Source organism: Marmota marmota, unplaced genomic scaffold, assembly GCF_001458135.2.
Source record: "Marmota marmota marmota unplaced genomic scaffold, marMar, whole genome shotgun sequence".
Lineage (NCBI taxonomy): Eukaryota > Metazoa > Chordata > Mammalia > Rodentia > Sciuridae > Marmota > Marmota marmota.
Window position 1 is genome coordinate 26,750,559 of NW_026000026.1, and position 27,099 is coordinate 26,777,657.

A 27,099-nucleotide genomic window follows, 5' to 3' on the forward strand; every position below is an offset into this window, starting at 1 on the left:
CGCGGGNGCGCATCCGCTGGGCGCGGAGTCGCTCCTGTCGTCAGGGACCCGCTGTCCGCCCAGCGGCCGCCGCCAGGTGCGAGGGAGGCGTCGGCGCAGGCGGGCACTGGCCCCCGCGGGGAAGGAGCCGGCGCGCGGGGGCGGCGCGATCGCCCGCGGGGCCGGGCGCAGGGGGGTCGCCTGGCGGGTCCCTGAGCCTGGTCTGTCCTGCAACCCATCGCAGCTCCGGGTCCCCGCCCTCCCTCCACCCCATGCCCCCCGCTGTCCTCCGCACGTGGACGCAGCCCCGCGATCAGGAGCCCCCGACACGTGCCATGCGCACAAGCACCCGCAGGTACAGACGCACGGACCCGAGAGTCCCTCGGCCGCATCTTGACCCGCTCTTCGCCTGTGGCCTTCCTTCCTTTCCTCTTTCTGCATCTGCCTCCTGCCCCGAGGGCCACCCCTTCGCGTCCTCTGTTTTGCGTCCTGAGCCCCAACTCGGCCCCTTTCCCCCGACTCGGTCTTCGTGACTTCACTCTCGCCAGTGTGCGTGTCCCTTTCCGCCTCAGTCTCCCTGCCTTTACCTGGCGGGGCCCCTGGCTCTGCCTGAGTCCCATCCCTCTCCACCTCCCTGCCTGTTGGGTGGCCGTCTGCGCGGCGCCTACTGCCCAGCTCTCTCTTTCTTTCAAGAGGGTCCTGAGCCCCTTCTGGCCACTGACCCTGAGTGTTTCCTGCTGCAGCTGCCGGGAGCCTCCGCTTTTTGACTCAAAAGTGTCCAGCACCTCATAAATTCGCTTGTGACAGGTCAGAGGACCTGCACTGTGTTTCCTCCAACCTTATCAACAGGACTGGGGGCAGCTGGTTCCATTTTAACCCTTTCGGTGCCAAATTGCTCCTCCAACCCAACAGCTTCCTCCTGCCTCCAATTGTTCTTCTCACCAAAACAGAGAACAACATGCTAGCTATCATTTCCAAGGCCTGTGTGCTTGGTGTTAGGGGACACACTTTATAGATGGCTATTCTATACACAGATTGTTTCTGTCTTGATGAACTACTTTTTAGGGGAGGAAAGGGAAACTCAGAGAGGCCAAGTGACTTGCCTAAGACCATACAGCAGGTCAGCTGTCAACCTGGGTGCAGTTCTTGCCTCTCCTAGGCACTCTCAAGGCACAGTCCATCGGAAGAGTGAGAGCCTTGGAGGGCCAGAAGAACTCACTGTCTTGTTGCATAATCTACCTGTGTGGCTTTTTTTTTTTTTTTTTTAACCAGGGATTGAACTTAGGGGCACTTAACCACTGAGCCACATCCCCAGCCCTATTTTGTACTTATTTAGAGACAGGATCTCACTAAGTTGCTTAGTGCCTTGCAGTTGCATAGGCTGGCTTTGAACTTGCAATTCTCCTGTCTCAGCCTCCCAAGCCACTGGGATTACAGGTGTGCACCACCACACCCAGTTCTTGTGTAGCTTGATCCAAAAGAAAAGGAGAGTGTCTCTTCCAGTTATCCCAATGCAATGAGGGACACTTGAGAATGTCGGGGAGAGGGAAACACAGGGTGTGTGTGATACGGCCCCAGCTGGGCCATCCTTCCTGTGGGGCACCACACACACTGGAGGACAACAGGGGTCATTGGATTCAAGCTGTTCCATTTCACAGATGGAGCCTCAGAGGCTTCAGGCCTGGGGGTGCCTCGGTTAGGTCAGAGCTGGGGTGGGCATCACGGTGTCCCAGTGTGCTGTCTACAATGGCCTGCAAGGCCACATGGTCTGCCATCTCTGACCCCAGTCTCCTTCCCACCTCACGCTTCTCCCCTTTCACGCCAAAGAGGCCCCTCCTTGCAGTATTTCAGGCCTCTCACCTTGAGGCTTCCACAGAATGGTGGCCTAAGTCCCTTCCCCACTTCCCAGGACTCACTCAGGCCCAGTCCTCTAATGCCCCTCCTTCCCTGGTTCTCAGGCCAGGCCTGGTACCTCCTCTGGGCTTCCACCATGCCTTCTGACAGTTCTAGTCACACCAGCTGGGAACTACGGCTGCATCTGTCCCTCCCTCTACACTGTCAACTCTTCCCAGCCAGAGACGAGGTCTCCCCCCGAGCCCCAAGTCATTTCCGATCCAGGGGGGCAGCATCCACAGGAGCCAAGAGGGACAATGAGTCACGCAGAGACCAGGGCTACTCCAAGCCACACAGCTCTGCAGGATGAAGCCCTCTCCCCTTCTCCCAGTTCTCCTCCCCACCCCAGGCCTTCAGCTCCAGCTACCTGGGCCTCCTCTTATTCCCCAGACCCCTGTTACGTGTGCACAGGGGTTTTCTGTTCTCTCATCCTGGGAAACCCTTCCCCAGGTGCCCTCAAGGCTTGGTCTAGGTCAGTGCTGCTTCTTCAGGGACACCTCCTCTCATGGCACCAGGAAAAACAGCACACAGTTTCCCTTAACACCTTCTCTCGCTTTAGTCTCCACTCTGCTGAGTGCTGCTGGCCTACTCGTGTGGGGAAGGGGCTTGTGGGTGGTTTCCTCGAGACAGGAACCTTCTGTTTGATCCCCATGTGCCTGACCCATGAGGAATTAATAAATATCGGTGTATTGAATAAAAGAATAGATGAATGGATGAATGAGAACACACGCGTCCCTGATTTATTAGGGGACGTCAGGATCCGTTTCCCTTTTAGTTCAATGGCACAGATGGGATTTTGTGACACCTCTTCCAGTCTTTCCAAAATCTGATTTCTAGGGTTCTAAGGCCTGGGGTTCAAGCCCCTCCCTACGATGCTCAGAGGCGCTGGAATTCTCTGGAGCTACCATGAGCTATTTGGATTTCTCAGCTGCCCTCTGGGAGGGGAGCCAGCCCATCAAAACTGAGGAGAGTGGGAAGCTGACCCAGTCTCCTCCCTGCCTCACCCTTCTCCCTTTTCACCCCAAATATTCCCCAATGACAGTCCCCAGGGAGGACACTGGGGCTTGTGATGCGGATGGCATGCCCAGGAAGTGTGCATCCTTGGGATGTCAGTTATGGAGACACTAGACACTAGCAGCAGAGGAAGACAAGCTTGGCACGTGTTTCTAATAAGTCAGGCTTCTGTGGGATAACTGGGACTCCGGTTCCCTCCAGCTTGAGCTCCACCTCTTCAGTACAGGAGCCCCACCTCATCCACAGTGTCACTTTCCACAGTTTCAGTTAACTGCAGTTGACAGGAGTTTGAAAATATTAAATGGAAAATTCCAGAAACAAACAATAGGTTTTAGATTGTGCACTGTTCTGAGCAGTGTGATGACATCTCACACAGCCTGTTCCATCCAGCCCTGGATGCACACCACCCTTTTGTCCAGCATGTCCACTCTGTATATGCTACCAGCCCGTTAATCACATAGTAGCTGACTAGGTTATCAGACTATTATCAACTATTATCATCTCTCAGTGCTTATGTTCAGGTAACCCTTAGTAACGGCCCTAAAGTGCAAGTGTAGTGATGTTGCCAAAAGAGAAGCTGTAAAGTATTTCCTTTAAAAAGAAAAGGTGGAAGTACGGTGAGAAATTTTCAGAGAGATCATATTCACATAACTTTTATTATAGTATGTTGTTATAATCATTCTATTTTTACTAGTTATTGTTAATCTCCTACTGTGCCTAACTTATAAATTCAACTTTACCATGGGTATGTATATATAGGAAAAAAATATTATAAAAAGAGTTCAGCACATCTGCAGTTTTCTATGTGGTTTAAATCTCACTGAGAAGGGGTAGGTCTTGTGGAAGGAATAGAGCTGGTCTACCCACATCCTATTGGCTAGAACTCAGTCACATGACCACGTGAACCCGCAAGGGCAGCTGGGAAATGTAGTCTAGATGTGTGCTGGACTATACCCCAGAGGAAAAGCAAATGAGTCTGGTGAACATCTGGCTCATTGGTCACATTGGGCCTTCATTTCTTGTCCTAGTGATAACAGTTTCTCCTGCCTGTGTCTTCTGTGGCCCCCACAAGTTCTTTTTGCTAAGCAGCCTGAAAAACTGTATCTTCCACCTGGTGAAGACCAAGCTCTTCCCCAGAACGACCTGAGGGTCCTGCCAAAGTGACCTACTGTTCATATTTCCCAGGGAAGAGTGGTTTCCTGGGATGCAGAGTTCTCTCACGTAGAGTTTGTTATAAGCACCACCAAGTCAAGATGCCTAACTCCACCACCACCACAAGACTCCGGCACACAACTCGTTTATGGTTCTGCTCTCTCCTCTCCAGCCCTAACTCCCTAGCAACCACTCATCTGTTCTCCATCTCTGTAATTATGTTGTACACAAGTTTTTGTTTTATAATGGAATCATGCAGTATGTATCCTTTTGAGATTGGCTTTCTTAACTCAGCATAATTTCCTTGAGAGCCATTCCATTTTTTGCATGTATTTGCAGTTAGTTGCTTTTTTGTGCTGAGTCATCTTCCAGGGTATGGATACATTATATCTGTGTAGCCATTCCTCCAATGAAGGGCACTGGGTAATTTCCAATATTTGGCTATTAAGAATAAAGTGGGCTTGTGCTTACTTCAACATTTAAAAAAAAAAAAAAAAAAAGGATAAAGCTACCTTAAATACTTGTGTATAAATTTCTGTATGTTCTCTTTGATGAAGGGTGTATACATATTTTTTGCACATTTTAAGATTTTTTTATTGATTTAAAAAAATAAATGACAGCAGAATGCATTACAATTCTCATTACATATATACAGCACAATTTTTCATATTTCTGGTTGTATATAAAGTATTTTGACACCCATTTGTGTCTAAGAATTTTTTTTGGTATTTTTTTTTATAGAAAATGTAGATTTATTTGTTATGTTATTACAAAGACAAAACAATTATCATTAGAAGTACTTGGAGGATTTTCATTTCAGTTCACTGTTCTGTTACAGAAAACTAACCTAAGAGGCTATACAGGGTAGACTGGTAAAAGAGGGCAGAAGGAGCAGAAGGTAGCTAGAAACACTCTTGTCAGTGGCAGGATCTGTAGCTAGGATATTTCCCAAGAAGCTACTACAGAGGCCTGAATTAATTAATTTGGCCCCCAAATCAGTAAAAGACTCTTGACTCTGTGGAGAATAACAAAGGCTGATCCCTCTGAGATATTTGCCTTTTCTTCCCACACTCCAAGCTCCTGAGCATGTTTACCACAGGCCTGCTACTATACAGATGATTCATACAGCAAAGGCAGGAATTATAGGCTTACTCATAGGGTACCTAACACAAAGTTTTGGGGTAAATGATAAACTACAAGTACCCCCTTGGATGAATTAATTCACCTTTGTTAATAAAGTTCGTGGTTCCTTCTGCTGGTGACAACTTGCTGTCTCAGTATAGTCTGTCTTGAGAAAGAACTGATTTAAATGTTGAGTTTTGGAGAAGGAAAGAGTTTCATCAACCCCACTCCAAAGTGGAAGAGGCACCAGGTTCTCTCCTAGTTATAAGCAGAACTTTTAAGCAGCATAAATCATTTTCAGTGATCAACATCCGCATCCTCAAACTGTCCAGCAACTGTTGGTGTGGTGTCTACCTCCATGCCATCTTCATAATCTCTTATTGAATCTTCTGTGGGGATCCCAGCCATGTTATAATGGCTGCTCACAGACTGAGAAAGCATTCCTTCTAATCTCTCCAGTGTAGCTTGCCCTTCTGCTGTTAAATGGGATAATCCTTCTTCATAGGTATAAAATGTAGGAATATCCCCCTGCCCTTGTTCATGTGCTTCCACATCATATTCTTCTCCATCATAATCATCTGAGTCTTCATCCTCAGGATCTGGATGCAAAGCCTAGCATTCACACATTGCAGTGAACATCACCTCCAATGCTGATTTATCACTAGGCACAAATCTAAATTCAGTAATAGGTTCAACATCATCATCACTATCTTCCTCCTCTTCATCAGCAAGAGATTCTTTTGATTTTTTTCTCCAAAATTGGCATTCACCATAACATACAAATGCCCTCGAGGATAAGCATTTAGGTCCCTGGACACCGCATGTAAACTAATGGTGGGGTATTCCAGTGAGAATCCTAATCCAGAAACATCTAACTAAGGCGGCTCTCCGTGATGTAAAGAGTGCCAATACCCAGGCCCTTTCCGTTCAGCACAGCCTCCGTATCTGGCTGCTGTTGCCGAAGCCCCTCATCCTGCCCCTGCGGCGGGAAACTCTTTAGGAAGCTCATTGTACCCAGGAGCATCGAAACAGGTTCTCAGAAAGCTAAGACACAGCAATACCCCTGGTGTTTTTGTTTATAGTTGGGCCTTAAGAGTTCCCTGCATATCCTAGAGAGAGAAACTTATGATTTGCAAATATTTTCTCCTGGTCTGTAATTTTCCTTTTCATCTTCTTAGTAGAGTCTTTCACAGAGCAAAGGTGTTTAATTTCTATGGGGCAGGGGCCCACTTTTTTTTTCTTGAATTGGAACCCGGGTTTGGTGTCAAGTCCAAGAACATTTTCCACTCCTCCGTCTCAAAGATGTCCTCTCCTATTGCTTTCTAAAAAGCTACATAAGTTCACATTTAACTCTACTCTCCATTTTAAGTTAACTTTTATGTAAGGTATGAGGTTTAGGTCCAGGTCCATATTTTTACCTGTGAATGTCCCTTTGCTCCAGTGGGATTCCATATAGAGGTTATCCTACATCCACTGAGTTGCTTTCACTCCTTTGTCAAAAATTAGTTGGGCCCATTTTTGTGGATTTATTTGGGGTTTATCTATTCTTTTCTGTGGATTGTATATCTTCCTGTCTGCCAGTACCACACTTTGTTTATTATTGTGACATATGAAATCTTGAAATTAATTTGGCCAATCCATCTCAATTAATTCTTTTTTTTTTAAAAGAGAGAATGAGAGAGGGAGGGAGAGAGAGAGAGAGAATTTTTAATATTTATTTTTAGTTATCGGCGGACACAACATCTTTGTTTGTATGTGGTGCTGAGGATCGAACCCGGGCCACACACATGCCAGGCAAGCGCGCTACCGCTTGAGCCACATCCCCAGCCCCTCAATTAATTCTTAATGTCTTTTTCTAACTATCTTTTCTAGTTCCTTTGACTTCACATCTAAATTTTAGAATATCCTCATTTATATCTACAAAAAAATCTTGCTAGGAGTTTGGTTAGAACTGCATTAAACAAGTATATAAATTTGGAGAAAATTGACATTTTACTATATTCAGCCTTCTAATCCATGAACATGGTAAGTCTATTAATTTTTTTTGGGGGGGGTACCAGGGAGTGAACCCAACCACTGAACAACATCCCCATCCCTTTTTAGATTTTATTTTTGAGACAGGGTCTCAAGTTGTTTAGGGCCTCACTAAATTGCTGAGGCTAGCTTTGAACTTGTAATCCTCCTGCCTCAGCCTCCCAAGACACTGGGATTACAGGCGTGCACCACCATGCATGGCTCTCTACTCAGATCTTTATTATTTTTAACATCAGTGTTTTAACATTTGCAGCATAGAAGTTTTCTACATGTGCTATTATATTTATGCCTAAGTATATTCTTTCTTTTTTTAGTAACTGTAAATGCTACTTTGAATTTTGCTGTCCACACATTCACTGCTGGTATACAGAAATATAGTAGAGTTTTGTGGGTTGATCTTGTATCCTGTCAACTTGCTGAATCCACTCATTAGTTTTAGGAGTATTTTCATAGATTTTTTTGGGTGTTTCTACATAGACAATGATGTCACCTGCAAATAGGGACAATTTTCTTTCTTTCTGATCTTTGTGCCTTTATTCTTTTTTCTGCCTTATGGAACTGACTAGAACTGGCCGAATAAGAGTGATAATAGCAGATGCCCTCGCCTTGTGACAATGTGTTCAGTCCTCAGCCTCAGCATGCAGTTAGCTGGCAGGTTTCTGTGGATGCTCTTAATCAAGTTGAGGAAGTTCCTATTGCTATTTTTTTCTGAGAGTTTTTTTTCATGCCTGGATGTTACGTTCTGCCAGATTTTCCCTGTATGTTGACAGAATCGTTTCATTTCTCTCCTTTTGCCCGTGGATGTGGAGCATTACGTTGATTGCTTTTCAAATACCGACTCAGTCTTCTCATGGTGGAATGAACTTCATGTAGCCATTGGGTTTGATTCTTTTTGTCATTTATTTAATTGTGTCAGTTCATATTGTGCTAGGGACTTTCGGGAATATTTCCACCAATGATATTGGTCTGTATTTCTTTTTTTGTTGTTCTCTCTTTGTCTGATTTTTTTTTTTTTTTTGGTATCAGTGTAATATTTGCCCCATAGCACCAGAAGAACGAACCAGACCAGAACAGACAACTGACCGGTCATTGCAAGGACAGCCACAAGAGCAGATGGGAACCTACATGCTACACCTGAACGGCAAGATGCCTGTTCAAGGAAGAGATGTGAGAAAATCTGAAGTGTCCTAACATAAAAGCCAAAGTGTCCAGTATAGAATAGGAAATTACCCCCCACAACAAGAATTGGGATAACAATTTTTAGTGAGAAAATACAATGAATGGATGCCAATATTAAGATATTGAGTGGATTACACAAAGGAGAATAAAGGGATGGGAATAGGAAAGAAAGTAGAATGAATCGGACGCATCTTCTCTAGGTTTACATGCGAATACACGAGAGTGTAACTCCACATCGTGTATGACCACAAGAATGGGAGGTTATTGCAATTGTAAATGCTACTTTAAATGTACATATTAAATATCCCTAGCAAAATATACACCCACTCCATGTATGTATAATAGGTCAAAATACATTCTCCTGTCATGTATAACTAAAAAAGAATGAATTCAAAAGAGATGAAGATGTTGGGATCATCTGAAAAAATATTTTAAAGCATCCATCATAAAAATGCTTTGGCAAGAAATGATGAATTATCTTGAAACAAATGAAAACATATAAGATCTCAGCAAAGAAATTAGTTATGAGAAAGAATCAAATTGAAATCATTGAACTGAAACATGCAATGATTGGGAAAAACTCACCCCACTTGCTAATGGACATGAGCGATGATGGACAGATACCCCGACTCCCTCATCCAGGGGGCAAGAGAGCCCAAGGCACCCAGTGCTGTCTCCCAGGACCAAGGGGACCGACCTCCAGCTGCCCATGGTATGCCGTCGGGATAACCCACTGCCTCCCCTTCCTGTTCCGCTCTTTCTGTCTCATGCCATGTTTCTTGGGGTCATTTCCCAATTCTTGACTTAGATCTTGGTGTCAGGGTCTGTTTCTCAAAACCTCAAACCAAGGCATCTCATCCCTAAGACAACCTCTCAGTAGTGCAGGCCAGACCTAGAGCAGCACCCAACCCAGAGGGGGGTCCTCCTGCGGCTTTGGTGGTACGACTCAGCCTGCTCCTCATCTGTAAAACAGAGACACTGAGCTAGGCTGTCCTGCTCCCCGGACTGCATCTTGCTCCTCTCTGAAATCAAACTCTGCACCCCGTCTTCATTCCTCGCTCCCTCTGGCTTTCCCCAAAGGAAGGCAGACGGCCTTGTTCCCGAGGGACGCTCAGACACACAAAGGAGGTGCTTCCTGCCAGCGTCCCCTCCTGCACCCCCCACCCGTGGAATTGCAGCCTCCACGGAGGGTCGGGTTGTCATTGTTTTAATACCAGTGTGAAATAAATTGAAAAATTACCCATAAAATACAGGTTTTCAGCAGCTGGCTCGAAATTTCTTTCCATAAACAAACAAGTTTAAAGAGATGCCTGAAAAAGCCACCCGCTAATTCTTCCCCCAACCTTTTCATGTCCCCGTGTGGAAATGGGGTCTGCTGGGAGATTTGGCCTCCTGGGCCAGTGCAGGCTGTTGGGGGCCACAAGTCACCCCTCGGCCTTTGAGATGACTTATCTCTCTCAGTCGCATCTGTCTGCTCCACAAAGAATCCCCAATACTCACCCCCGACCCCCATCCCAGCTCCCACACTCTGCACCCACTTGAGAGCCAAACTGTCCTGACTGGAAGCAAGGATTTCCCAGTTATTCAGTGTGACATCGAGCAAGTTACTTAACCTACCTCAGCTTCAGCTTCTCCACTGCAAAGATGATGCCAAAACTGTTTCCTAGGGTTGTTAGAGGATGAAATTAGTCAGATGCCCATGCAGTTCTCAGAACATGGAAGCCAGCCGTGCTGCAGGACTGTTCGCTATTATTAGATTGATAGGCAGAAGAAAAACTAGCATAGAAGAGGCGGTAGGAGGCTTAGTGACATTTGGACTTGTCCACAGTGACCTCTATCCTTTGGGGTGTTGACAGAAATGTCTGCCCAGCACTCTGCAGTTTGCAAGGCTTGCTGGCACCTGCCACCTCATTTGGCCTAATATTTGACCGTGGAAGGATTCAGGACAAGGGTTATGATTACAGAAGACAATACTGAGGTCTCATAGATAAACGGACTCATGCTCTCGGAAAGTGGGAGTGAAAGCCAGGACTCCGTTTTGGTTGTTTGAGGACCTAGGAGGAATCCTGACCCTGGACACCCACTGGGCCCTATCCTAGTCTTACACTGAGCCCTGATCCTGGTCTTAGACTGAGCCTTGACCCTGGTCTTAGACTGAGCCCCATCCTGGTCTTACACTGAGCCCTGATCCTGGTCTTAGACTGAGCCTTGATCCTGGTCTTAGACTGAGCCCCATCCTGGTCTTACACTGAGCCCTGATCCTGGTCTTAGACTTGAGCCTTGATCCTGCATCACACACTGGAACTTGAACCTGATCCTAGACCAAATCAGAACCTTGGTTCTAGGGGGGGCTCTGACCCTATTTTGATCTCATGTGGCCCCAGTCTTGATCAAGACTAAGTCAGAACCTTGAATATTATTTTTCACACCAGGCCCTGACTCCAGCCTCAGACTGATCCCTGATCCTTTCTATAGATCGAGTCCTAATTCTGACCCCACATTGACTTATGATCTTGGTGCCATATTGAGCCCTCTACTCTGGTCCCAGATTAGCCCCCCATGGGAATCTCTAACTTGGAACTGCACTTCTGGTCCCATCCTGGATCTTTTCAAGAGATCCAGAGAAAATGTCAGGACCCTTTGGAGGAAGCCCAGGCAACCGAGCAAGACGTACAGTGTGTTGCAGGAGGCTGGATCCCCATTTCACCTCCTGCATTCACAACCCCTCCGGCCCCACCCAGGGGGCACAGCCTCAAAGACCCGAGTCCTCCCGACGCCAGAACTCCGAGGAGTCCCAGTGTCCGGGTGGTTTTCCTTATGATTATTTAGTGCTGTCGTCTCTGGTTTCACATTCGCAGCCCTGGTCAGCCGGGGGCAGTTTTTCTTGTCCCTGTGGCTGAAGTTGAAACGGTATTTCAAACAAAGGAAAAAATTTAAAAAACAACAGTGAAAATATTTCCAAAATGTGTCCACAATCAAGCTGATCCCTTGGTAATTGGATGGGGAGAGTGGGGAAGGACAAAGAGGTTCTTCACAATGAGGGGACAGCAGGTCTCTGGTGGCTGGGGAACAGGGACGTGGGGGTCAGCCTGGCTCTTGGTCTGCAGGTGGTGGTGATGGGTGTGGAGAAGACCAAGGGGGGAGCTTGGCCTGAGAAGGTGAAGGAGAAAAGCCACGGTCAAGCCTCAGGAAGGAACTGACACCAGAGCTGCCCCTTGCTGGGTGACCTTCCCTCCCTGCCTCACGTCTTCCTCCACTAAATGGGGTCAAGGGGAGCAAGGTGTCTTTAACGCACCCAGCAGAAGTCCTGACCTTGAACCGATGCAAGTGACAGTTGTTGCCATAGTAATTATTTGTGTCAGCTGAGAGGCACTGAGGCTCAATGGACCATGGAGACCAGCCAGATACGGGTTCTGTCGCTTCCTATGTATGTGACCTTGAGCATGTTACTGAACCACTATGAGCCTCAGTTTCCTCATCTGTACAGGGGCTTGACCAGTATGAGGATTAAGGGATTCAATATGTCCAAAGCACTTAGAACCTTGCCTGGTGCCCAACAGGTGTAAGCTCTTAGTTCTGTTCAAAAATATTTCATGCAGACCTACAATGTGCAGCCTGCAGGGAGGGGACTTCACACGGGGTGCAGGGAGAGGCACTGGGCGCCCATGTCCTCCTGCCCCGTACCTCTTACTTCAATTCCTGCCATTAGTCACTCACGGATGGATTTATTCCTTCATCCATTACCAAGCACCCACTGTGTGCCGGGCAGTGGTGAGACCTTAAGACACTGTCACTGCTGTCACAGTCCTTGTGGCCTGGCAGGGACACAGAGAAGCAGAGCCTGTGTTTCAACAAAGTTAGGTTCTGACTTCCAGGCCTGTGGGGGGAGGGGTCCTGGGTGCCCCAGGCAGTGCCCGACCGGCTGGCTGGACTGGGCACCTGCAGGCTCCCTGGGGTTAGACTCCTCCATTCAGCAAGTCTTTACTGAGCCCTGGTCCCTGGGTCGAGGATCTGGCCAACGCACTGTGTTTCATCCACCTGGCTGGGCCGCTCCCCGTAGGTCCTGTGGCCGTCCCCAGGCCAGTATGTCTAGAACCAGAATCAGCCTCCGGTCTCCTGGCTTCTGACCCCGGTTGCATCTGTCTGTGGAGGCTGGGCCTCCCCCTCAGGCACCTGCTCCCTACCCCCTGACTGCAGCTTGCCCCCAACCCGACCCCAACACACAACTGCTCAACTGTGACTCCTAACAGACGGCTGGGTCACCCCACCTGTAGCACATACTGTCACTGCCCTGTCTCTGTCGCCTCAGCCTTCACCTTTCCACGCCCAAGGAGCCTTCTGCCAACACCCCTGCCTACGGCTGAAGGTGCCGGGGGTTGGTGTCTGCCAGCAGCCCTCGGCCACCGACTACCGGGAGGTGGTGGGTAAGCAGCCCCGTCCTGGCTGGGGGCGCCTAGGATGATGCTCTTCTCTGCCTGCAGAGGGCCCCAAGGGCCCAGCCAAGCCCACGTCAGTGACTTGCTTAACAAGCATCAGTGGCTTTGATGACTCACTCTCTTCATGGCCTCAAGGCCACAAAGGTTTTTGAAGGCCACAGCGGCTCTCCCCAGGGTCTACCCAGGAGCCTCTCCAGCTCTGTTCGAGAAGCTCTGGTCTCCAGGATGGCGTCCCATCCTGGACCTTCAAGACCCCAACCTGCTGGCCTCCCTACCGTGTGTCCACCTTCCACACTTGGCTTCCGCACTTCCCTGTGGCCTCAAACAAGCCTCCTTTTTGCTGGCCTTGAGTTGTACCTACTCTCCAAGACTCCGGCCACGTTCCTTCCCCAGGAAACCTTCCGACCTCGTTAATCCTGGAGTCTTGCTGCAGCCACGAGAGACAGGAGACAGCTTGGGCATAAATAGTGCCTCGAGCTTTACTTGATCTGTTCCTCTAAACATGGCTGGGTTGAGATTTCTCCATGCCTGTCCCTGAGAGTTGGGGACAAGGGATGCCCCAGTACTGACCCTGCCCTGAGATCAAGCAGTCCAATGGAGGGACACAGGAGAGGGAATTGGCAAGACCAGTAACTCACCGAGAGACGCAAGGACCCTTTATTTTAGTAGCTTGAAACGAAAGTTGGTCAGAGAGACCGCAGCCCTTGGCCGGTTTAGACAGCAGTTTCGTTGGCACACAGTGACATAAGTTTCTCAGATATGGCTGCTCTGCACTAAAGTGGCAGAGTGATGGTGACATAGACCCGCGAAGACGATAAGATTTACTGTATAGACCATTACAGGAAAAGTTCACTGGCTTGAACATCAGTAATTGATGATTAACTCACAACAGTTCCCAAGGACCAGGGATTCGGGAGGGAGGCCTTAGCTGGGTGGTTCTGGCTGCAGGTCACTCGGGGGGTTTAGTCTGGGGGTCAGTTGGGACTGCACACGCCAGAGGTTTGCTGGGGCTGGGGGACCTGCCTCCAAGGGGACAGATATGTGGCCGGGGGTGGGTGCTGGCCCAGAGCTGGGCTCTCAGTCCTCTCCGTGTGGACCTCCCCTGGGCCACTCCAGCTTCCTCACAACATGGCGGCTGGTTCCCCGGAGAGGGCCTCCACGCTCAGCCTTCACACCCACTCCTTTAGCCCTCACAAACCTCCCTAAGGAACATATTCCCTCCCAGTCTCAGGCTTGAGCTACCTGCTCTCCCACCTGGAGACAGTCAGAGGGGCCACGCCTTCTGCTGAGCTTCCTTGGTTTGACCCCCTCAGCTGACCTGTCCTCTGCCCAGTCTCTTGGATGATGGAGATGCACGGAAGGACCCCAGAGCCACAGGACGTTCCTAGACACACCTCAAAGTACTAGAAATGGCACCTTCTGGCCAAGCCCTATTGCTGATAAGTCAACAAGGTTAATAATAATAATAATAATAATAATTATTATTATTATTATTATTACTACTTTTGTGGATCCCTCTACATCCACAAATGCCTGGCCCTTGGTGTCAGGGGGACTGGTTTGATTCCTACACGGTCTCTGCTGACATGTGTCCATGGGAGGCCCCGGTCTCCCCTTTGGCCTCAGCCTCCTCAGTTCAGCTCCAGTGGGTCAGGGAACATCGTACTGTCCCGTTTTGGACGTCAAACTTGGTGCATAATAATGGCTAGGCTCATGGTGCAAAGAGCATTCAGCTCACTTGCTGGTAAGGGAGGCGAGGGGTTGAGATTCAGGACCATCACCCCGAAGCTCTCGCCCCGATCAACACAGAAGAAGCAGGCATCCAAGGGAAGGAGCCGCCTTACCATCCCATCTCAGCGGCCCGCGAGGCGGAACCCACTGTGTGTGTCCTGGGATGTGTGACCAGGGCTCAGAAACCCAGTCGACTTCACACAGGGAGTGGGAGGGGACGGGAGCAAGGGCCAGTGTCTGACTGCAAAATCCAGTGACCTTTCCTCGCTACTCATTGGCCCAGCCTCCCACCCGTGCCCAGCCAGCCTCCCATCGAAGACCACCCAGCCTCTCTGCCCCCCATTTATTCCACGATTGCTGAGCACCTACCACATCACTAATCCAGGGACTGAGACAGGACTCTGAGCTGGACAGAGTCCTGCCCCACACAGCTCACATTCTGGTTGTGGAAATAGCCAAACAAACCACGTCATACATGAGCTGTGACATCACAGTGCTAAGGCCAGGGGTAGCCGGGACAGTCCTGACTGACCAGGCGACTGTTGAGCAGGTACCTGAGAAAAGGGAGAGAGCAAGCCCACAACAACATGGGAGAGGAGCATTCTGGGTAGAGGGAACAGCTGTGCAAAGGCCCTGAGGTGGAATGAGCTTGATGCGCCAGTGTCGATGGAACAGGACAAAGGAAAGAGGCGGAGGAGGCCAGGCTGGGTCACAGCAGCCCTCACCAGGTCCGTCCTATGGGGAACTGGACTTTATTCTGAGTGAGTTGGCTCACGGGTCTCCCCAGGGCTGGAACAGCCACAGAGTGCTGAACACAGTGCTCCCTCACCCTCCTTGGCCAGCTGGCCCCCTGGTTTTCACACCTGGGGCCAGAAATGGAAGTTTAGGAGACCAAGATTTGGCCCTGAGGTCTGCAGGAGGTGAGGCTGCCTGCCAGGTGAAGAAGAGAGGGGTGACGGTGACCAAGCACCATTCCCCTACCATCGTACAGAAGAGTAAGCCAAGGCTCAGAGAGGTCATGCAGCTTGCTTGAGGTCACACAGCCAGGAGTTGGCACCAGAATCACCCAACTCTTAAGTCCCTGTTCCACTTTGGATCCTGAATGTCTCTCAAAGGTCTCTGTTTGAAATCTTGGTCCTCGGGGGTGGTGCTCTTGGGAGGTGATGGGACTTTTGAGAGGTGGGGCCTAGTGGAAGGTTCTTAAGGCATCAAGGGTATGCTCTGCAAAGGGACTGTGGGACCCCAGTCTCTTCCTCTTCCTCTTTTGCTTCCTGGTCTTGAGGTGAGCAGCTTGCTTGCTTGTGCTCCCCACCATTGCCCTCTGGCCCTCACATCAAGGCCTGAAAGCATATGTTCAACCAGTCACAAGCTGGAAACTGAAACCATGAGCCAAAACAAACCTTCTGTCTTTATAAGTGGATTATCTCAGATATTTTGTTATAGTGACAGAAAGCTGACCAACACAGTCCCCTATCAAATCCTTCAAAACAGAAATGGTTTGTTACCCTCAGAAGGAAAGGCCCTGTGGATTCACTCACTCCCTGGGAAGGAAGCTCCCACCACCTCTCTGCCAATGGACAAACAGAGGCTCAGAGAAGACACACCTGTGGTCACACAGCTTAGAGACGCTGAAGCCAGGATATTCAAACTCGCTTCTTCTAGTCCCACTCGGTGTGGTAGGAAAGGGAAAGGCCCACGGTTTCCTCTGCAATTTTAGTAGCTTGACAGCAGATGTGTTCTTTGACTGCTGGCTGTGAAACAAAGTGATCTTGTCACTGTACTTTGGGACATGAGCCGAGGACTTCTCAGCATCCACCTTGGGTCAATGAGTACCCAACAGGCCTACCCAATAGCAAAGGAGGGACTTCTTCATTCATCAGTAGGCATCGTAACAGGTCGATCGATTGATTTCTATGTCCCTGTGGCACAGAGGGCTTGAGGCGTCCCAGGGAAGGAGTGATGGCTGGGAGCTGGTCATCTCTCACTGGGGACATGAAGGAGAAAAACCCAGCTGTTCCATCGCTGAGGACTAAATTCTGGGTATGGAAGTAATTCTGCTAAGGCTGGCCTCCCGGAGCACATTCCAAATGCTTTCTGTATTTTCAGATTTAATTGGGAGTCATTTCTGTCATGTGAATCATCACTTAATAATCACAGGGGGGTGTGTATTAGAGGATGGGTGGAAAGAGGACAGGACCCCCGGACAACTCAGATCCCAGTTCTTGGAGACTCTGGCTGTGTGATCTTGGGGGAGCCACTTTCCCTCTCTGAACTTTAGTTTCCTTATCTGTAAATTAGTATTTACTTGACAGCGGTTGACAGGGGGTGGGGACACTGAAGCAGATTGGGCACATTAAAAACGCAGGCAGGCACACAGCGGGTGACTAATAGTCATGGCCTTCATTTCCTGGGGATCAGGATAGGTGTGTCCTTTGCCTTCTCCACTGGGAACTTTGACCTCTCTGAGCCCCCTGAGCCACCCCTTGGAAGGTGCATTTCAGTCAAATCCAATGCACCCGCCAGCAGCAGCGCCCCCCTCTTCTGGCCGAGCTGGGCACAGTCACGGCTGTAAGAAAGGCTGGCGTCTGGCGAGGTGACAGGAAGGGGCAGGCACAAGACCAGAGCGGGCAGGCGGGTGAGCGGATGCCCTTGTTGGAGGTGACGACGGTACTGGCCCCCAAGGCCACTGAGAGCTCAGGGTGGGAGAAAGACAAGTCCCCGTTACAGAGAGGCCAGAGTCCATCCTGGGGGCTGTGCGCTTGGGACCAGCGTGGCTTTCCTCCCCGTGGGGAGCGCTCTGCTTCTCAGGTCTCCACGTGGTGCCGGCCTGTCACTTCCCAGCCCCTTCCCCGCCTCTGGGGGACTCTCCTCTGGTCCAGGATTCTATATGCCCCATGCTCTGCACGCAAGGGGAGGGCCTTCCAGGCAGGGCCAATCAGAATCCTTCCTGTTGTTGGGGCCTAGGGGAGGGGCTCCCTCTTTATACTATCGGGGTGTAGCCTTGGGTCTGCTGGTGCTGCATTTACCTCTCATGGAATGAAGCTGTCTGAAGCAGGACAGGATGATCTCACCAAGCAAAGAGAGGCAGAGAAGCCAAGCTGAGTGTGCAGGGAGAGAGAGCCCCCGTTTCCCCTGTGCCTGGATCAAGCCATGCCTGCAGCCCATTGAGTTTGCCTCTTTTGTGGATAAGCAATTCCCTTTGCTTATTTAACAGGATTTCTTTCACTGGGCAATGAAAGAATTTTGGCGAATACCATCCATACCTGATGGATGGTTCCCCTCTTCAGATACAGAACCACCAGGCATGGAGAGTTAGTCTGTACATCACTGACTCCCGGCGGCCCTGTCTCAAATTGCTGCCTCTCTTGGAGTAGCATCGTGCCTGCTGTGAGCAGGAAATAAAATCATTTATTTGTGTCCCACCATGTTGTAATAATAATAATAATAATAATAATAATAATAATAATAAACAAAATTTAGTTATCTGTTTATTGCAGACATAATAAAACCAGAGACCAAGAGAAGGAAAGAAGAATGAAATTGTGAGAAGGAACCGAGGGGAGCTCAGGGGGGAGCCAGGTTATTGAGCGCCTGCTGGGACCGCTGGACAGTTGCTAGAGGTGGATGGAGACATTCGCTGTGGGACTCCCTGTGGCCATGGCAAGAACAAGGAAGCACGTTGCATGGATTCATGGGGGTGGGGACACACACACACACACACACTCACACACACTCACACATAAGAACCTAACTTTTCCTGGAATAAATGATTGAAATAAATTTCGTCATGGTTCCCCATCAAAAGGACTTTGTGAAACTCCCTGAGCAAAGATAAAAGGCAAGCGACCGGCTGGAGCGAAGAGTCACAGCGAGTTAATAGTCAGAGGATTGAAATCCACAATAAATCAGGACCTCCTGCAAGTTAGCAAGGGAGACAAAACACCCCGTCCTAAAGGGGCAAAGGGGAGCCCAGGCGCAGCTCACCACAGGACACAGGAGAGGCAGCTGTCGGATTAGCAAAGGTCTAAAGACTGGGCAACGCGGGTGGGAGGGGGCCATGGGGGACGCGCATGCTCAGACACCTTCATTTACGTTAGTGCTTCGTATGATGGTGTGGGGGGTGGGGTAGGGTGTGTTTATGTCTTTACTTGTTTGAGGCTGTTTCCCCAACCAGACTGAGCTCCATGAGGTGAGGGCTTCCTCTTGTTCACTGCTGCATTCCCAGAACTAGAAGCAAGGTGCCCGGAGGAAGTGTTCAATGACAATATGATTAAGTGCAAGAATGAATGAAGGGACGCGTGTAAGCCAAGGTGACATTTTGGTGAGCAATTTGGCAACAGCCTTTAGGATTTAAATGCACACACGTTGATTCAGAAAATTCCTCCTTCAGCCATTTGCTCAATGGAAACATAACAAGGCTCCAAGGAATAGGCAGAAGAATGCTCCTGGCAGCGTTGCTTAAATGGCAAGAGCTGGAAATGACCTCAACACCCAGCAACACGACGCTAATGAAGTTAGTTATGGTATATCCTCGCTCTGGAGCACCATGTGTGTTTTAAAAAGGAGCGCAGGGCTGGGTGGGGGGTGTCCTTAAGTGGTAGAGCATGTGCTTAGCACGCACCAGGTCCTGGGTTCAATCCTCAGCAGCAAGGGGGTGAGGGAGGAAAAACAGATGTTTTATATGGATGTGGTTGGCTCTCTAAGACATGTTATTAAAAGAAAATAGCAAGTCACAGAACAAGCCTGTAACATTTAAGGGACAAACAAAACAAATTCCACCTAGATAACTAACTATCATCCGTCTGTGTACTCACCCACCCCATCCACCCGTCCATCCTTCCATCATCCATCCACCCACCTATCCACTCATCCATTCATCCATCCATTCACCCACCACCCACCCNTAATAATAATAATAATAATTATTATTATTATTATTATTATTAACCTTGTTGACTTATCAGCAATAGGGCTTGGCCAGAAGGTGCCATTTCTAGTACTTTGAGGTGTGTCTAGGAACGTCCTGTGGCTCTGGGGTCCTTCCGTGCATCTCCATCATCCATCCACCCATCCACTCATCCCCTAGAATTATAAACAAATAGAAAAATATCTTGGAAGCAAACAGAGAACTAACTGTTAACAGTAGCAATTCCAGAAGGAGGGAATAAAATAGGAGATAGGCTATTTTTACTTTAGAAATGTATTTGGGAGTGATATTTTTTAAAATGTGTGCAGGTAGGTGTGCAATTGGTAAAACTCCACAATCTTTACACACCCCTGGAACTGGCACTTGTATCCAGGAAGAGGCCATTGCCATCTTCCCGCTGTCCTCTGGAGGATGATGATCACTGCCCTTCTGTTTCCTTTGTCACCCCAGATGAGTTTTGTCAACTTTGGAGTTTAACATGGATGAAATCATAAAGTAGACGTCATTTTGTTTCTTCTTCTTTGGGGACAACATTCTGCTATGATTTTTCTTTCTTTTTTTTTTTTTTGCTAATATATTTCCGTACCTTTCAAATATTTGGAGAGATGTATCATTTGTGTTATCCTATGTGAGTTGGATAATTACAACGTATTACATTAAATCGACCAACACCAACACTGTGATACAGTGGCGGGGGAGGGGGTCACAAGATGGGGCAGGTGACCTGTGTGGTTGCATAGGTCTGCTTGGCTACTCTTTCCAGACCCCCTTATCCTAGAGCAGGTGCTTGGAGTTCTGGAATCTGTTTTGTGGGGTTTCTTTGAGCTGTGGTTGGGGCTTCGGTGAGACTCTGCCAAGGGTGCTCATTTTCCTGAACAACAGCTGCCGCATGTCACATTCCGCCCCGAGGCTCCAGACACATCACACACGTTTGCAAGCTCAGCTCAAACTCACGAGACAACCCAGAGAGGAGATGCTTTGACAGCAGGGTTCAGGCTCAGCTCTGTCTGTCTCAGATCCTCAACCCCTGGCCCTGTTTTAGAGTTCAATGGGAGGCCAAATGTGCAGCCGAGGAAAAGACAAAGCCTTGCTGACCAAACACGCATCTGCACAGAAATCCACAGCCCAGGGGCAGGGCCAGGTGTGGCATGAAGAGAATGGGATGGTGGTGGCTCTGGGGCAGCAGGGGACAGGGATGCAAAGTGAAAAGAAAGATCTGCTCGCTGGAAGGAGAGAGGTAGCAGTGTGGATGGGCAGCCGGAGTTCAGGAGATCTGAGTGCCATCCTAGTCCTTCCTGCCCTAAGTGGCCTCTGTCTCTGCCTCTAGTCGTGGAGAGACAGGCTTGAACATCCCTCTGTCCTCTGTCACCTGTGATCCTTCCTATGCATTTCCAGCAGTATTCCAGGACAGCCGTATGAGCTGACGGTCAACGTTTAAGGTAAATCACCGTTTTGCTCACACACACACACTTATGCATGTGTATTTATTTCTGGTTACTTCTTCTTTCTCCTTTTCTCCTCTTTTTTTCTTTCTTCTTCAAATAGGTTAGATACATATGTACAAAACAACAGCACAGAAGTGTACGCTGCAGAAGGCAGCTCCTCCTGGCCCCCCCACAGCCCCGCCCCAGGCAGCAGCTCATGTTTCTACTAAAAAATGGTTGATTGCTTTATGAGCACAGGGACATCATTCTCCCGGCTTTGTTTCTTTATGAAAGGGTGACACACTCATGGGGCTCCCCGCTGTTTGCAACCCCTCCTGGAGATCAGTCTTTAACACCTTTGGAGAGCCTGCGGCTGCTTCTTAACCGCTGCCTAAACTCCACAGCTGAGCTGCTGGGTTCCCTCTTGACAGATGTCGTTACCAGGAAGATTCCACATCGCTTTGCAAATACTTGAGAACGTGCAGAATAAATTCTAAGACACAGAATCATTGGGGCAAAGGGAATATGTATTTCTTTGTAACCAGGAAGATGTGGGAAAATGGCCTTGGAACTGTGACCGGTGAAGCAGGCGGCCTCTTCCCTCCCAAAGGCAGACACCCTGCACTTGCTCTCTAATCTGTGGCCTGAGTTCCAGCTTTGTCAACAGGCTCAGCAATGTCCCTTTGGGGATTTTTTTTCCAGTGTAGGATCCAGTTCAGGACCCATATTGCATTTATTTGCTGTGACTCTTCAGCCTGTCTTTCTATGACTTTCATGATTGTTGATTTAAAATAAAAGCATGGGTTTGTTGTTTTAAGGAAAGTTATGTCCCTCAATTTTGATTTGAATGATATTTCCTCAATATTAAATTTAAGGTGTGCATTTAGGGCAGAAATATCTTGGAATGCCTTAGAAGTGATGTCGTATTTCTCTCAGTGCTTTGCATCAGAAGCTATGTGAATTAATCCACTGATCTGGATTCACTGGGTGGTAACTGTAGTCAGGTGTGGCTGGAGGATGTAAACCTTTGGGGTTTATATTTTGTAACTGGTGAGTAGAGTTCTCTCTCTCTCCCTCTCTCTCCCTCTCCCTCTCTCCTTCCTGGTTGCTATTCCTGAGCTGCTTTCCTCTGCTCTGCCCTTCTGCCATGATGTTGACCTCACCTAGGGCCCAGTGGAGTCAGCCCAGCATGGACCAAACCTCTGAAACCAGGAGCTAAAGTAACTCTTCCTGCTCTCAGTTGTTTTGTCTTTGGGTCACAACAATGAAAAGTCTGACCAACACACCCTGCGTGGCCCAATCGGGGGGCGCTGCACACCTTTGAGAGGGGCTCAGTGGAAGGTGGTCAGGTCCCCAGGGGAGTGTCCTGGAGGATGTCCTGGGTCTCTGGCCTGCCCTCCTCTTCACCTTTGCCTCCTGGTCATGCGGCCAGCTCCCACTGCTCTGTGCTGACTCACCGCAGGCCCAAAGTGAGATGGACAATTAACGGATCGTGGGCTGGAATCTCCAAATCTGTGAGCCAAGATGGACCTTTTCTAAGTTGATTATCTCAGGTATTTCACTGATGCTGTCTGTGGAATACCAGGCCCCAGGGGACCCCACTTTCTCCTGTCCAAGATGCCCAAGGCTGAGAGGGGGAGGAGCGCTCCAGGGGTGGGGACAGGCAGGCCTTTTCTGTGTGGCCAGGGCTTAACAGGAAGTTCTGAGGCCATGTCGGCCCCTCAGCCCACATCACATGCAGTGAGTTTCTGCAGGGGACCTGCAGAGCCCTGGGAGGGGGTCTACTGTGGGCGACCTGACCTCTCCTCCCAGCACTGGGACATCCTTGGTGCTGGCTGGAGAGGGGCAGCTGAGTCCACGTGTCCACTCTGGCACGTGGTAGCTGTGGGATCTTCAGGGGATGACTCCTCTCTGGGCTTCAACTTTTCCTCCATAAAATGAGGAGAGTCCTCCTGGCAGCCCCGCATCCTGCAAGACCACTGCAGGGACCACTGTGAGCAGAGGGGGTGGGAGAGGGCTTTTCAGGGAGTCCTGCCCACTTGTAGTGGCCACTCTTATTAAAAGGGACATAAAATCTTATTGAGAAAAAAAAACTCCCAAGAACAAGCTATCCTGTGGCTTTAAAAGAAGACCAGAGAGTGGGCAGCCTTCATGCATGAAGTGGCCTCTGCTCCTCCTCTACCTGCCAGGCTCCCGCACGCTCCAGGGAGGTAACACCTCCCCCCAAAGCCCCCAGGCTGCACTGGGTCCCCCACCTTGGCTCTCAGTGACTGACACATTCGATTCCCCTGAAGTCTCCTGGCTCTCCGTCTGGACTTGCTCTGGGTAGAGACGTCCCTGGTTCCTCCGGGAATCTCTAGCTCTTCCCACACAGCCGAGCACGTGTGAGGCTTCGAGTCATTTTGGGACCCAGGGCCAAGCAGACCTAGAGGTGAAATGTGGGGCTGGGCTTGGGGAGAGCCAGAGGCAGCAAGCTCCCTCCCCGCACCTCACGCTTCTCCAGGTGACCTCCTCCGTCGGGGCTGCAGGTGAGGTGGGTCTACCCTGGTCTCCGGGCCAACGGAACTCTCCTGGAGGTAGGCTGACTTGTCCTAGCCTCTCAGCACTTTCCTGGGTTTGGCTTTAGAAGCTCCATCTCCCAGGTTCACTGGGGCCACTGGTCACCCTGCCCTGGTCACTAAATCTCCATGGGGGGACATGGAGGCTTCCCACCTCCTGGACATCACCCTCTCCTTCTGTCCCTCCCTCCCATCTCTCAGAACAGACGCTGACCCTGGCCGACATTTTCCCGGCCTCCTGTGTGCTTAGGGTGGCCATCTGACCAGGGTTGACCCAAGAGATGTAACAGGAGGTCTGCAGGGATCCTCTGGGCCAGGGGTCACGCTGTCTACCAGGACCCCCTCTTGTTTCCTGCTCCTGAACACTGTCATCTGAGGTTGTGACTTGAGCTGTGATGGCCACCTTGGGACCCCCTTGGCACACTCAGAGGGTGGCAGAAAGAAGGATCCCAGGAGCCGGGCACCTCGGGGACATTAATGACCCTCTGAACACCCTGGAGCTGCAGAGTCCTTATTAGGTTGGATGACAATAAATTCCCTTGGATCTAACAATCTTTTCTATTAAGAAAATATTTTACTTTTTAATTATTACTTTAATTGTGCAGTTTGATAGGTGCTGTCTGATAATTTGCCAACGTTGCTCTCTGCTACCGAACACTTAAAAACCTTATAAAATACACAACAATTGCATGCCTTTCTGAAGCTCAGTGTGGCGTTTCTACCCGTGAATTCAATTGTGTGCTGATGAAATCAGGGGAAGGAACATTCCAAGTTCCTTACCACTGCTTTGAGTTTGGGGGCTCTGAGCGCCTCTCTCGTAGTTGTTCATGAAACACATAAAGGGCTACTGTGAATGACAGGCCACCCACTGCACCGTAGAACACGACAGCTTATTACTTCTCCAGAGTTTTGGTATCTATCATCATTAGGAAAATACATTAATAATCTCAGTCGTCATGACCCAGGATGACTCAGAACACAGAAAACATCATTAACAAAAGAAAAGATCGCCCTGCAGGACTACATTAAAATGAAGATTTCCATTTATTCACAGGTCAGGCTTCGAAATTTCGGGGCAGGGAGGGGAGAAGCAGTTGGGAAAGAGGCCCAAGGTCACACTGGGGTATCAAGTATCCTCTAGAACTTGTCTAGGCGGTTGGTACATGTGGGAAAAATTCCTTGAATTAGCCATTATTCAGAGGTTTTCTGAAGCACACGTATAAATGGATGGTCCCCTACTCCAGTGTCAGCTGTTAATAACGACCCATGTGGCTGGAGCCCATTTAAGCACCTTGTTCCTTGCAGCCTAGAGCACTCCTAATGTACTCCTAACCCACCCTGGGGGTCAGCAGGGGGAGAAGGTGTTGTGGCCCCATGGCATTCTCACAGCGGGCAAAGCACCTTCCTACCTCACCCCAATCCTAGTGGGGAGGGTTTGTTGGTTTCATCAGACAGATGAGCAGACTGAGGTCCAGAGAACCGCACTGACCTGCCCAGTCACGCAGTGAGCCTGTGGCCAATCTGGGAGTGAGGCCCGAGGTTGTTTCACTCCAAATCCAAGCCCAGTGTGGTGACACGCACCTGTAGTCCCAGCTACAGGGGAGGCTGAGGTTTTGAGGATCAGTTGAACCCATGAGGCTGAGACCAGCCTGGGCAACTTAGCAAGACCTCAAGAAAATAACAACAACAACAACAAAACCCTGAGTACTTTCCTCTTCACTTCTTTCACCTCTGGACACATCTATCAATAAACATTTGTTGAGCTCCTGTTGTATGCACTTCAGGGAAACATTTTCTGATCTGCATGGAGCTTACAGTCTAGGAGAAGAGCAAGGATTTTCTCTAATAATGATATTTATTACCTTTTAAAAGTACCTACGTTTATTGAGTACCTGCTATGCCCTAGACCAGAATTTCCAAAGTGGAGTCCACATACATACCACGGGATGTACTTTATTGAGTAGCGAGAAAAATAATCAGTAATTTTATCTATACATTTGATCTAATTTTTTAAACATTTCTATTTTGTGTGGATTATATAAGATAATAATAAGCCCTACCCAAGGTGGTAGTGGTGGGAGGTGGCAGGATTGGGGTCGGGCACTGGGTCACCCTCCAATGGAACTGGGAAGTCCATCACATGGTTCCAGGGAGACCCTTAGGCCTGATCCCAAGTTCATTTGGATACTTTTCAATCTGTCTTCTGGGGTTCACCTTCATATTTCCAAATCTAATTTACCTGTAGCTCTTCACGGACCCACTTCAGACACCACACATTCATTTACTGCATAAAGGAGGGATTTTAACTTGATTATACTCATCCCCCCCATCCTCCTAGTAGAGCCAAGATCAAGATTTTATTAGTTTCACATTCATGGTCAAGGTCATTATCATGACTATGAAAATACCGTCTCCTGCTAAGTCCTGCCGGTAACAATATTTCCTTTCTCTAAAACTTCCAGTTCCTTTCCCTTAAATTATAATTGCCTTTTAAAAATAGTTTTCTTTGAACATTTAACCCAAGCCTCCCATCACCCTGAACACACCCTATAAAACACCGCTCAGCACGATTTCCTCGCAGACAAATCTGATAATTTAATGTTGCTGCCATGTTTTTTTTTTTCTTCTTCTCTTTTCAGGGCCTATCCACCCAGACGTGATTTGCTCTCAGCTGGTGGCACAGAGAACCCTGGAAACCTTCTGGTCTCTGCTGCGTTGAAACCACAGACTCCTGTGTCTCAGCTCGTCCTAGGAGACTTATAAAACCAAGATGGTAGAAACCCAACCCCACACCGACACCCCCAACCCTCCGCGCCTGTGTCGAGGCCCCTGTCCAAGCTCTGCCCACAGACTCTGGTCATGTGACTTGCTTTGGCCAATAGGATGATAGTGAACATGTCACAAGCAGAAGCTGGGAAGTGTCTTGTGCCTCTGGCCCGGTGCCCTCTCACAGTTCTGGGGAACCCATGTCCATCACCCGCTGGCATGCACCCAGGCTTATTTCCTGGGGGGTCAGAGACCCAAGACTAAGCCCCGTCTGTTACCCCAGATGACATCACCCAGCCACCAGACAAGCGCCTGATAGCATCGACACCAGCCATCCACAGGACATGAGAGAGGCCAGCGCAAGCCACATGGAGCCCGTTCACACCGGTCAACCATAGGTCCTTGGGTAACTTCAGAGTGGAGTGTAAGCCACTGAGTTTTGAGGCAGTTTGCTGCACAGGAAAATGTAAGTTTAGAGCCTCTTTCTGGTAGAGCACATTCATGTCCCATCAGCAGGACCACTTTAAAACATGTCCACAAATCCTTGACATTTGTCCCATTTGTCCTGTAACAACCTCCTCTGCTTGAGCCTTGAAGTATGTTGCAGCCCCCTCCCCGTCACAGAGCCTTGAGCCTTGGCCAGCCTTAGGAATGCAACAAAAGGGACACTGCATAATCTTTGATGCTAGATTGGAAAATGCAGGGCACTTTCCACATGGCTCTCTGGGGGCATTCGCTCCAGGGGAAGCCAGCTACCCCATGAGAAGTCAGACTATTAAGACCACCATGCCAGAAAGGCCACACACAAACATGCCCAGCAACCCTCTGAGCTGAGACCAGCCTCCCAGCCATCCCTGCCAAAGGCACCAGACCTGTAAGTGACA

At 49.3% G+C, this 27,099-nt stretch overlaps 1 pseudogene; it reads right to left on the reverse strand.

The window, feature by feature from the left end:
* Positions 1 to 5,367: 5,367 nt before the first annotated feature.
* LOC107159335 lies at positions 5,368 to 6,217 on the reverse strand (annotated as a pseudogene).
* Positions 6,218 to 27,099: the final 20,882 nt, after the last annotated feature.